The sequence below is a fragment of the Nannospalax galili genome, unplaced genomic scaffold (assembly GCF_000622305.1).
Source record: "Nannospalax galili isolate Female #2095 unplaced genomic scaffold, S.galili_v1.0 scaffold386, whole genome shotgun sequence".
NCBI lineage: Eukaryota > Metazoa > Chordata > Mammalia > Rodentia > Spalacidae > Nannospalax > Nannospalax galili.
This window is the reverse complement of record NW_008356676.1, coordinates 2,220,724-2,229,770: the sequence shown is the minus strand read 5'-3', so window position 1 is coordinate 2,229,770 and position 9,047 is coordinate 2,220,724. Positions and strand designations below refer to the sequence as shown.

Sequence of the window (9,047 nt, the reverse complement as noted above, 5' to 3'; positions counted from 1 at the left end):
ACACACACACACACACACACACACACACACACACACGGCATATAATCACACAGCAACACACATATACACATAAATTACAATAAATTAAAAACTTTTTTTTTTACTATCAGCATGTATTTATCAGAGTCTTGGAGAAAATAAGACAATATGAGGGAAAATGTGAGCTCTGTTTCCACACAGAGAAAATGAATTCTGCTTGGCACACTTCAGTCTATGAATTTAGGACAAACTATTATATGACCAGTGCCAGACAAATGAACAGCCTGTTTCTGAATCCATATACCCCAATGTCCTAAGACAAGTGCCTATTTTGCAACTGAGGAAGTTTGCTCCCAGGAAAATAAGGATGTTCCTAAATAAAAATAAGAATATGGTTATTTATTTCCTCTCATTTTTCTTTCTTTCTTTTTTTTCTTGAGAGAAACGTCTCTGTAAGTATAAGACTTTGACAGGAGTTTGTGTCCCATATGAACTGAAAGAACTGGCCCCTTGAATGGGACTCTGAAAAGAACATGTGCAGATGGAATGTAAATATCACCCTGGGTGAGTTGGTCCTCATTGTGTCCAGACAATGTGGCTGTTTATTACATGAGTCTAGAGCTCTGGAGAAAGTGTGGACTGAGATGCAAATATGTATGTCATTATCATATGTGTGACAGTTGAAACCAATAGTGATCAGTGATTCTCAACAGGGAGCAATTTTATCACCCAAGAAGCATTTGGCAATGTATGGAGACATTTGCGATGTTCATAATTTGGGGTGTGGCACTTCTGACATCTCGTGGGATTGAGGCCAGAGATACTGTGTAACAGCTTGCAGTGAATAGGACCAGCCTTTACCACAAATATTATTGGGCCTAGCTTTCAATTATTGGGCCTAGCTTTCAATAGTACCTAAATTGAATAATGCCAACCTAAAAGATGTATAGCTAATTTAAATGTAAACCTGAACTTACCTTTTCACCTTCAAAACCAGCTTCTTCTCCCATGCCCCATCATTGTCAATAGTAATCCATTTTTTGCTGGGTGTGGTGACACATTCCTGAAATCTCAACACTCAGGAGACTGAGATAGGAGAATCATTATGAGTTCTAGGCATCATAGCAAGCATCAAGCCAGCTAGTAGCACTAAATTGCAAGATCTGATCTCCAAACAAAGTAAAAGCAGCATGTTTTAATTTGTCAGCCACATTAGAAATCCTGGGCCCTCCTTTTAGCCTTCATGCTTCTCATATCTGAACAGATACATCCCATCAAATGTGCCTCCTTTCACATTCACATAATCCCTTCCCCTCATTAGGCTCCTGCTGAGACTTTAGTCAGGACTTGTTAGTTTGCTGCAGGAGCACCCTGATGATTTCCCTTCCAACCTCTTCTCCACATCATTTCCAGGGTGATCTTGCTAGTATGCAAATCTAGTGTTATTTATTGCATGAAATCTTTGATTTCTTTCAACTTACCCTTAATATTAATTAAAAACTCCTCCATTAATAGGTCCCATCATAATCTTGCCTTCCCTAATCTCTCACTCTACTATATTATAAGCAATCTTCTGATTACCTGTCTCTTCTGATAGACTTTGGACTCACTAAGGCAAGATCAGTGTCTTGAAACTCTGAATTTCCTTTGGATTGAACAGTTCCAGTTTCTATTTGTTGAACTAATGAAGGAGATCATTCTGAGAGTATACAGGCCAGAGAACCTAGGGCAGAGTCCCACAGAGCACAAGTTTAGGACAGGCAAGTGAAATCAGGGGGCTGGAAAGCAGCATAAGAGGCACAACCAAGAGGGCATCGAGTCAATGAAGCCAAAAGTAAAGTAGATCATTTGAAAGAAAATGGGATCATAAAAGGCCATAATGAGAAGTCAGTTGATGTAGAAATAAAAATAGAAAAGATAAAGCATAGGAGCAGTTGAAGATTTTCTCACAATCTCCTAGATGCTCTGGGGACCCATAGTTGAGGTCTTGGTACTGGGTACCAGGTCAAGACTGGCCAGCAGGACCAGTAGGTGGGAAGACAAGCTGGGCACAGAACAGGAGAATGAGAACAAAGTGAAGCTTTCTAAGTCCCTGCATCCTACCCTTCAGTATGTCTGGTCACCAGAGTCTTTAAGAGAAATGGCTTCTGCTTTCTGTCTGCAATCCAGAATTCTTCTTCCAGCCAACCCTAACCTAGAGCCACACAGCAAGAGGGACTTCAAGAAATGTGACCCTGTAGGGCAATGGTGGTTCCAAAGGGACCAACATACAATCCAGAACCATCCCTTTGCTTAAAAATTTTAAGAAGCCAGACATAATGGCTTACTCACTGCACTCAGAAAGTGGAGGTACAAGGACAGTGAATTCCAGGTTGTCCTGGGCTCCTTAGCAAGACCCTGTCTCCAAAAAAATTCTTTTGAAGAAAGAAATATACTCGTTTATATGTACCACATTCAGTGTGTTACATTTCATTGTAAAGATCTGCTTTTCCATCTGTTAATAGTTTTCTTCAGCATGAAGAATTGCACTTAGCATTTCTTGCAGTGCAAATCTGCTAGTAATGAATTTCTCAATTTGTCTATAACAGAAAAAAATGAGTATCTTCTGCCTTTCTGAAAGACATTTTCAAATATAGTTCTACTTTAACCTTTTGTATTCAGCCCTCTAAAGATGTCATCTTTACCATCTCCTAGACTCCAGCTGATCAGAAGTCAGCTTTGCCCTTTTCATTGTGTGTGTGTGTGTGTGTGAGAGAGAGAGAGAGAAAGAGAGAGAGAGAGAGAGAGAGAAGAAAGTGAAACAGTTACATAGTGAACTACCTTTTAAATTTTTATCTAAGATTTTTTTCTTCATCTTTAACTGTTAGAAGTTTAGTCATAATGTGAATATAATGTATTCGCATTTCTGGGCTATGAGGTTTTTAAAAATTACATATTTATCATATATTTATATATGTGACACATATCCATCTCATAGTCATTATCCTTACACCAGAACAACTTCCAATCCCCAGGAAAGTCATCCACAACTTTTCTAATACAATTTCCCAGTTGTCTTATTATATGTGTGTATGTGTGTGTGTGTGTGCACTGCTTTATAATATTAAACACTGCTACAATTTTGCCTTTGTGAGATTAGTTGAATAGCAGCTGTCTTCCAACTAAAGTATGAATCACATATTCCATGAGAGTGGAAACTATATCTTTGTGGGGTTTGAATTGTGTTAAATTCCCAGCACCTATCACAGTAACTTCTGCAGAGTAGGAACTCAGTAAGTATTTGTTGAGTGTGACCTAGTGGCACAGACCTATGACCCAGCTATTTGGGAGGCCGAGGCAGGAGGATCACAAGTTTGATGGCCTGAGCTACAGAGTAAATGCTTGTTGAATGATTGAATTCCTAAATAAAATAGATAATACTTTGAAGCCCTGTATTAGTCACTTTTCTGTTGCTGTGATAGAAACACTGAGCCGAGCAACTTATAGAAAGAAGAGTTTATTTGAGCTTAGGGTTCCAGGGGAATTACAGTCCATCATGGCAGGGGGGGCATGGTGGCTGGAGGTGGCTAGAGCAGGAGCAGCATAAGTGAAGCTCTCACATCATCACACAGGCACAGGAAGCAAGAGGGCGACTGGACATCTGGCAAGGCTTAACAACTTTCTAAGCCCATCCCCAGTGACATGCTTCCTCCAGGATAGCAACACCTTCTAAAACCTCCCAAAACAGCGCCATCATCTGGGGACAAAATGTCCAAACACTTGGAGCCTATGGGGGACATTTTCATTCAAACCACCACAAGCCTTTAGTATAATCCTGATTTATGTAAGTTATAAGTAAAGCATAGCAATTATTTATAATTAAAATTCCCGAAGGCCTTTATCATAAAAAAAAATTTGATACTATTGAACTACTCCTCAGATGCTTTGGAAAATTCTGATGTGGACTATTCTTTTGAAGATTTGAACAATAAAAGTAGAAGAGGAAGGTATTGGACAAGTATTCAGGATCAAAGAAGTACTTTGATTTTCCTGATGGAAAAGACTTGAGATATCAGGACAAGACAGACCAAAAATAGTTCACCAAATTATTTCCTTTTGGTCTAGGATTTTCTTTAAATAAGCAAAAATAAATACAAAAGTACATTTTTAGTTCATTTTTGGTTTTTTGAGATGTAATGGCCTCAAATGGAGTCCCCCAAATTGTAATAGCCAAAGTAACTTCATTTTGTATAAAGCAGCCACTTTAAACTTCAAAAGCTAGAAAAACAGCCAGCTTCAAGGATAAGCATCTGAACTTAGTTGCTTCTTTGGAGCAGCTGACCTTGGTCACCTCACAGACACTGCAGCTGTGCTTCTTGCCTAGCCAAGAAGCCTAAATAACAATGGTAATCAGAAAGTGCCTTACTGTCAAGGTCTCTATACATCTGTTAAGAGAAGGACTAACACAAGCTTGTTTTGGCTTCTGTAGTTTGCTTATCTCCTAACTTGGACCATCCTGACCCTACTCAGGACCACCTGCCACTACTCATGTGTGATGAAATTACTATGGTATTTGTGAGTTTTACCTTTATAAGTTAGTTTTACCCTCCCCTCAGGGCGGTGGGTCCTGAATCTGACTAAGGGACCACGGATGGCTATAGCCCTAATAAATTTGATCAACTAAAATTTGAATTGGGTCTGGTGGTTTTTTCCCAGTGGTTTCAAACTCCATAACAGAGAAAAGGTCTCACTCTAGCCCAGGCTGGCCTTGAATTCATGGTGACCCTTTTTTCCTCTTCCCTGAGGGCTGAGATTATATGTGTGAGCCACTGTGTCTGGCCACTATCACTTCTTTAGTGCATTCCATAGCCTCTTGAAGCTCCTCTGGCCTTGGGAGTGCTGTGATGTATTCTGTCAAGGTCCCCTCTCACTGAGCTGCAGGAAGGCAGATCATAGATCCCAACCATTGGCAAGCAGGCATGGCACTATAGTTTCTGCAACACTCCTGGGGCTGGGGGTATATGCTTGGTGTTAGGTATGCATGGGAGCATCCCTTCAATTCCACTTACCTTGTTTTAATGGCAAATTAACAATCTGGAAATGGTAACCAGGGGCTATGGCTCTGCAGAAGTGAGGTTCTGGGTCAGTGTGTTAGAAAAGCCACTTAGACCAGCATAGATACTAGCTGGGCCTAAGGGAGCTCTAGAAGGGTAAAGGAACAGGTGGATATCGAGTGTCAATTGCAGCATCCAGCTCACCTTGCAGCAGTAGGCCTGTAAGTCCTTCCTGGTAACCTTTTCTTACATATTTCTCAGGAACCAGGATCATCCAGAATCCTGGAGAATCTCTTTTCAGGTGAATCAATTAATGAAAGACCATGGGTAAGAGTGGTACAGACAGTAGTAGTGTCCACTGAAGTGTTATGCTAGGATACTCTGATGGTTAGTTTCAATTATCAACTTGATACAGTCTAGAATCACCCCGGAAAAGAGTCTCAATGAGGGATTGTCTAGATCAGGTTAGCCTGTGATTATGTCTGTGGGGGATTGTCTTGATTACTAATATTAACTGGTATGGGAAGACCCAGCCTACTTTGGGTGCCTTCATGCCCTAGGCTACATAAGAGTGAAGAAGGTGGGCCGAGTACTAAGCATGCATGCATTCATTTGTCTCTGCTCTTGACTGTGGGTGTGATGCACCTAGCTGCCTCAAGCTTTTGTCACCTTGACTTCCCCATAATGATGGGCTGAAACTTGAAACTATAACTAAAACATATCCTTTCTCCCCTAAGCTGCTTTTTCTCAGGGTATTTTATCACAGCAACAGAAATGAAACTAGAGCAGATACCTTCTTTAGAGCCCTCAGCCATCCCTGAGATGCTGGAAACACTGGCTGCTGATGGCTCATAGCTGTGTCCCTCACAGGACCTTGCTGTCCATGGCCCTCCTTCCTGGAGAAAATTTTCTACCTAATACCAGGTTAGGGCCCAAATGCAAAGGAGCAGCCAGCATGGTACAGTATGGTGCAATACTGAAAGGTCATCCTCCCTTCAAATTTGGGTATGGGGCTAGCTGAACTTTTGGCCTCTGTCTGCTCAGTCTGCCTTTTATACCTGCTTACAGCTATGCCTCTAGTTCCAGGGAATCCAACCTAAGAGAGGGATGTTTGGAAGGTAGCATCTTTGCAAGGATCATAATATTCTTGATATCCATCCTGGATATGGACACCAGGAATTGTAGCAGTAGCAAGAGTTTCCAAGTGAAGAAGGAGATAGTACCCATCCCTTGTAGACACTCAGAAATATATCAGATATCTTTCTTGAAAACATAGTCCTGAATGGGCATCAGGGATAAGAAAAGAAAACTTTCTTGGTTGATAAGTGTGATGATTGAGTGTTCACGTTATTTCATGACATATGCCTCCCACAAACGTTGTTACTATGTCAACACATTATCCATCTGATATAAGAAAAGAAAACTATTAGTTGTTAATGAGATCTCATTTGTTGGAAGATGATGTCTAGGGGAGAACTGAGTTTTATTTCTTAGGAAACAGGGAAAGTGCTGACTATGTGTCTCATAAAATTGAACTGAATCACTTTGAAATATTGAAATAGCTTTGTCAGAATGTAGTTTGGGGACTACTTGTGTCAGAAACATCTGGGGACTTTTTAAAGCTGCAGATCATAGGAGCCCATCCCAATTTAGTGAATCAGAAGCTCTGGGACTTAAGAAACTGCATGTTCAGCAAGCAACAAGAAATTATACTTCCCTAGCATTTGTAAACCCATTCAAAAGGTTTACTTCCTATATAGAAAAGCACTGCTGCCCCACTCCATCTGTCTCACATCAGGCACACATAATTCTCAGGGGAAGACCAAGAGTCACATAATGAATTGGTTGCACTTTATGATCTCTCATTTATTTGCTTTCAGTGTATTACTACATACTGTACTCTTCGTGGATTTGTGTATTATAATACTGAATTTTAAGTAAACTAATCCACAAAACATGGACAAATGATTTTGTAAATCTCTACAAAGGTGATCATGATTGAAGATACTACTAATAATCTCAGTCAAAGGAATGTGAACTGACTGAACTGACATTCCAGAAACTTCTGCCATCAGCCACCATCAGAAGAAATTTCTACATTCTTCATATTCTTTTTATTTTTGCACCTCATATTCAATCAACTGCCAAACAATCTAATCAAGTTTGAACTGAAGCCATCCAATGAATAATATGTTGATTTATTACTTTTTTGTTTAAAAAAAGAATGTTTATTGTAAGACAATCTACTATATTATATTGAGTCTGAGAAATGCATTGCTGTATGATTGCATCATTCTGTGAACAACCTAGTCTGTGTTTACACAAATCTTAATAGCATGGACTAATTATCAATGTGGATATATTACCTTTTAAGAGAAACTTGTGTCATGAAGAATTTTGAAAAAAGCTTTGTCAGCATTCCCATCCTTGAATGAGTTTGTTGCCTAATAATGTAAACGTGGCGTCATCTACTGAAACTATTATCTGCACACCTAAAAAACTCAGGGAAAAGATTTCTTAAATCAACTTTCTGATCTTCCCAGTGAAAGATCTGAGCAGAATTTGAGCCCATTGGTTAAAGTTTAGCAATTCAACACTCAGGTAGGAAGTGGTGGTTTATGCCTGTAATCTCTGCACTTAGGAGGCTGAGGCAGGAGGATTTTTAAGAGTTCGAAGCCAGTCTGGGCTACATAGTGAGTTCAAGTCTAGCCTGGGATACAAAGCAAAAGCCTGTCTCAAAAAATAAATTAAATAATAACTATATATCACTTTCTAATCAATTGGCAAGAACAACCAATTTTACGTGGGGAACGGCAAAAGTTCACCATTTGGCTTTCGACAAAACTTTTGCATTATTAATGTATAGCATAGAAACGTGAGTGTTGTTTGATAAGTGCCAATGGTACATTTGATTCTGTGTATTTTGTGAGATAATTCACCACTGAAGCAAAGCACAGTGATAAACCAAATTAGAAATAGCATTTTGGTCAATGGATCAAAAATGCCAAACCAATATATTACCAGATAGTTCAATATCTCATTGATTGCCTTTACCTAAAACAAAAACAAAAACAAAAACAAAAGCCTCACTACAGTATTTCAGTGAAGATAATCTTCAATATTCATTCACTTTTGATATCTCCGGTCTCCACCAACCACCTCATTCCTGATGCTCTTACAGCCATTGTCATGTCCAAGTCCCTGATTCTGAATGTTGCATTTCCTGCCTTGAAACTGCCTCCAGCCTCTACCTTGTCCTTCTACAGGTCCTGCAAACGTTCAAAACAGAGTCGGGGCTAGCCCCATTCTTCTCCTTCAGCTGGGATGCCACCTTCTATCCTCTCTGTTCTTTCTTCCAACCTCTTTCTCATCTATCTCATGCCTCAAATTCAATTAACCAGCAAAATGGAACTTCAGCCTTCCTACCTGCTCAAGTCTTTCTTGGCCTTTCCACTTGCATGCTGAGTTGCACACTGAGTTGATCTGTAGCTTGTCCACTATCATTTCAGTCCCAATCCTCTCCCCTTCCTCATTCCTCCTTATCTCCTGACTTCTTCTTCATCAAAAGAAAGGACAAAGCATTTGTTTGCAGTATTTTTAAAATATTTATTGTACTAAAGCCAGAAGTAGAACACTTTGTAGTTCTCTTTTTAAACCTATGTTAAATTGCATATTGATGTAGACCTCAATCAATTTTGTTGTTGCTGCCTTCTGGCCATCAGGTTTGGATGAGGGGTAGGGCAGGTGGAGAATAGCTAGTTTATAATTAGTAAATCAGTGTTTCCCTTGTGGCCTAAGGGATAGTTAATACATGGCCACCTCTAACTCCCAGTGAAGGAAATTCTCTGGCAAACCTTATGTTCCTAGGAATCTGAGATTAATTTTGTTGATTTAGTAAACTACATTATTTTTTACTTTTGTTTTTATTTTTAGATGATGTCTCGTTATGTATCCCTGGCTAGTCTGGAACTGGCTATATAGAGCTGGCTGAACTTGAACTTGTGGCAATCCTCTTGCCTCTACCTCCCAAGTATT

The 9,047-nt window shown here is 39.7% G+C and overlaps 1 non-coding gene across 1 annotated transcript; it reads left to right on the top strand.

Annotated features, from left to right (window-relative positions):
• Nucleotides 1-6,318: 6,318 nt before the first annotated feature.
• On the top strand, nucleotides 6,319-6,422 carry LOC115067893. The gene has a single exon (XR_003847247.1). It is a non-coding gene; the product is annotated as a small nucleolar RNA U13 (small nucleolar RNA).
• The last annotated feature ends 2,625 nt before the right edge of the window (nucleotides 6,423-9,047 follow it).